Here is a 4,303-nt window from a genome sequence, read left to right on the forward strand (position 1 = left end):
AAAAAAAAAAACAAAAACAAAAACAAAAAAGTCAGTCTCATAGAAACAGAGAGTAGAAAGGTGGTTACCAGAGGATGGAGGGAGAAAGGGGGATGGGAAAAGGGGTGATATTGATCAACGGGCACAAAGTTTTACTTAGATTGGAGGAATAAGTATGAGTGATCTATTGCACTTCATGGTGACCACAGTAATAATGTATTGCATATTTCAAATTCCCAGAAGAATAGATTTTTAACATCCTCATCACAAAAAAATAAGTTGATGAAATGATGTATATATTAATAAACTTGATTGAATCTTTCTACAGTGTATGCATGGATCAAAACATCACATCGCTCCCCATAAATATATGTAATTATTATTTGTTAATTAAAAATAAATTAATAATAAAAAAAAGAAAATGAAAATCTGTCAGGGTTTCAACTTCCAAAATTGGCCTGAATTTTTTCCTGCTTAATTGTTATTGTACTCTCAATTATTCAAAAAAATACATTATTTATGTAACTGTGGTTCCATTCTTATGACTCTAAAAATAGCAGAAGCATTGCCTTCCTATTTTAGGAAGAAACTGAGGCTAGAGGAGTTAAGTAACTTGCTCAAGGTCACACAGCTAGTAAGTAGAGGAACTGAGAACAAACTCAATGAGGAAGGGAATTGCGATTGCTTGGTTTAAAAAATAGTACCTGTTCTTCCTTTATTAAACCCATGTTTTAGATAAATTAGGTGTAATAAGAGCATTAAGCTCATGATCTAACCTTAGCTTAATGAGGAGGAACAAAGATCATGAAAGCTGTTTGAGTCTCACTTAAAGAGATGCTGACTTAACTTCTGTAAGGCTGTCCTCATCACAGAACAGTCAGCAATCAGGATTTATTTAGTTGCCACCAGGAACAAACTTTAAAATAAATGAGACTATTAAGAGCTATTCTTTAGCTCCAAGTCCAGGAAGTTACCTCTGTGTTGTTCTTAGGTCCCAAGGTCCCTGGGCTGGTCTGCCTTCTTTTCTTCACCTTTCAGAGTCTTATTATTGCTTGTTTTATATACAATGTTCAGTGTTTTCTGTTGTATTTAGCAGAAGGAATAGGGAAAAGTGCTTCTATTCTATCCTCCTGTTAAGTGCAAGTTGTCCCTGGATGAGATTTTAACATTACTGCAATCTAGCTGCTTCCTTAGAATCTCATAGGATGGTGTAGTGTATTGATTTATGTCCCCCCAAAACTCACTGAAGCTTGAATTGTGTCTCCCAAGTTTTATATGTTAGAAACTTGGCCCCCAGTGTGAGTGTTAAGAGGGTGGGAAATCCTATTATGGTAATGGAAAGGTGGAGCCTTGAAGAGGTTGTTGGATTATAAGACCATGCCATAGTGAATGGGTTAAAAATGGTGGTCAGGGGTATGGTTCTGAAGGCTTTAAAAGAAGAGAGAGAAGAGTCTCTTGCTCTCTCTGCTTCCACCATTTTGCAATGTGAGACTCCTGGGTCACTGTCACCACCACCAGATGTGTTCCTTGGACTTTGGACTTCCCAGCCTCAGAAACAGTAAGCAATAAATTTCATTTTCTTTATAAGTCACCCAGTTTCAGGTATTTTGTTAGAAGCAACAGAATCAGATTAATACAGATGGAGAAATAAGTTGTTAGGTGAGGAATTAAAAAAAAAATCTTTAAAGTATTTAGTATTTTGTGTTTCTAAGTAACATGATCTCATGACTCCTCCCAACCCCCAGCTATTGGTCATTCTTAACTCTTGCAGTCAAACCCAGCCTGAACCGGGAGGAGAAGCTTTTGTTTTTTCTATCAATTTAACCATCTCCATAGAATCTGCTATGCTCATCTTTTAGGAGCTTGTTACCTTTGTAACCAGGAAGGATGTCACCATCACAAGCTATATCATAGTTCTCTATTTTTTACGTGGCATAAATAATTTTGAAATAGAAAACAGAAATAAAAGCTTTTATTAGTCCAATAATCTAACCTTAGTATCTCTGACCCTCTCCTTTCTTTTTCACAGTATCTGAATTGAAGGTAGTTTTCAAAAGTAAAAAATCTGATTGCTGTCTTCTCCTACCACTGAGATAGTACAGAGTATCCCTGGTGGATCCACACGAAAGCTCCCTCCATTTTCACAGGTGTCTTTATCCTGATCCACTGCTAATAATTTATACCTCTGTTGATTCACAACAGGAATCCAGGTTTAACTAGAATATTAAAAAAAAAAAAGAAAGAAATGGAGAAAATATGGTCAACAAACACGCACAGGGAAATGAAACTCCTATAAATATCTGATAATTTTCATAGAGACACCCAGAATATTTTTGGTGGGCCAACTGACCAATATGAGGAATTCAAATATTTAGCTATACGTATGCAAATAAAATGCTCTTGTTGAAAGTTTGTATTGAAAAAAGTTGAAGTAATTGCAGTCACTGAAGAAAGCATCTAGAATTTTTTTTGAAAACTGCCTGTAAGATTATTCTGGTCTAACTTATTTCTGATACAGAAGTATGACAATGAAATGATCTACAGTTAATATGGCCAAAAATTCTTTGTAATAGTGTTCTAAACTATTTTCCATTTTATTTTTAGTCCTCTGATACTTTGGGAGTTCTGAGATGGGAGTGGAGGATTCTGCTTAATTCAAGCCTATGTTTAAGAAACCATAATCAAATACAAAGAATCAATTGATCATAAGTAAGCTCCACAGAACAATAAACACCTGCATGTGTTTTTTACATTGAAGGCCTAATATAATGTTATGAGCATGCACTTTAGAAGAATATGTATTCTGGCTTCATGACTTACTAGCTGTTAGATTTGGGCGACGACTTAATTTTTCTGAACCTTAATTTTACCATCTACAGAGTGAAGATAAGAACAGATCCTACCTCATAAGATTATTGAGATAATTAAATAAGGTAATACATACAAAACATTTAGCTTGGCACATAGTAAGAGCTCAGAAAATACTTCCTGAGGGGAAGAAGTTGTAGGGTGGGGCCAGAATGAGGAGGAGGGAAGAGAGAGGGGAGGAGGCCGCGGTGGGCAGGGTGGGCACTGCCACCTGGGTTGTGGGAGTGGTAGCGCTGACTGGGAGCCCGCTGCCTTCTTGCTACTGCTTCCACTTCCCAGCTCCCCCATGGATGGAGAGGGTGGTCTGGCTGTGGATGGTCAGGTAGCCCACCTCTTCCAGCACCGGCCTCTGGCCATGAGCAGACGGTGGCAGCGGCAAGGCGGAGGATGGCGGGATGACTACTGGCCTATGTGGTGGACTGTAGCACAGGGCATACAAAATTAGGATATGCTGGAAATACAGAACCACAGTTTATTAACCCTTGCTGTATTGCTGTTAAAGAGTCAGCAAAAGTGGGAGATCATGAGCAAAGGTGGGTGATGAAAGGTGTTGGTGACCTAGACTTCTTCACTGGTGATGAAGCAATAGGAAAACCTACATGTGCAACAAAGTGGCCAATCCGCCATGGTATAGTTGAAGATTGGGACTTGATGGAAAGGTTTACGGAACAAGTGATCTTTAAATGTTTAAGGGCAGAACCTGAAGACCATTATGTTTTTCTTTGACTGAACCTCCATTGAATACTCCAGAAAATAGGGAATATACTGCCAAAATAATGTTTGAGTCCTTCAGTGTTCCAGGCTTGTACATTGCTGTGCGGGCTGTTCTTGCTTTAGCTGCATCCTGGACCTCAAGACGAGTAGGAGAAGGGATGATGACTGGTAAGGTAGTAAAACAGTGGAGACAGTGTTACTCCTATCATTCCTGTGGCTGAAGGGTATGTGATTGGCAGCTGTATTAAGCACATAACAATTGCACAATGAGATATATTATATTTTATTAATCAACTGCTCAGAGATTGAGAAGTAAGAATCCCTCTAGAACAACCTGTGGAAACTGCTAAGGCAGTAAAGGAGCACTATAGTTATGTCTGCCCAGATTTAGTAAAATAATTTAGCAAGTATGACACAGATGGGTCAAAGTGGATAACACTATGCTAGAATCATTGCCATATCAAAGAAAGAATTTTCCATTGATGTTAGTTATGGAGATTTTGGGGACCTGAAATCTTTTTTCGTCCAGAGTTTGCTAATCCAGACTTTACACAACCTATCTTAGAAGTTGTAGATGAAGTAATTCAGAATTGTCCTATTGATGTCAGACATCCTCTCTACAAGAATATTGTCCTCTCTGGAGGCTCAGCCATGTTCAGGGACTTTGGACATTAGTTAAAGCTGAAATTAAGAGGAATTGAGTGGTGGTAGATTGACACTAAAACCTATTGGTGTACAAGTT

At 38.2% G+C, this 4,303-nt stretch overlaps 1 protein-coding gene and 1 pseudogene across 1 annotated transcript in view; one reads left to right on the forward strand and one right to left on the reverse strand.

Moving 5' to 3' along the window:
- Positions 1 to 4,303, reverse strand: part of ANKFN1 (ankyrin-repeat and fibronectin type III domain containing 1) — a 146,296-nt gene that overhangs the window by 74,577 nt on the left and 67,416 nt on the right. The gene's annotated exons all lie outside the window — the stretch shown is intronic.
- The window catches only part of LOC103596743, a 1,824-nt pseudogene continuing 755 nt past the window's right edge, over positions 3,235 to 4,303 (forward strand).

The sequence above is a fragment of the Galeopterus variegatus genome, unplaced genomic scaffold, assembly GCF_000696425.1.
Source record: "Galeopterus variegatus unplaced genomic scaffold, G_variegatus-3.0.2 Scaffold2095, whole genome shotgun sequence".
NCBI lineage: Eukaryota > Metazoa > Chordata > Mammalia > Dermoptera > Cynocephalidae > Galeopterus > Galeopterus variegatus.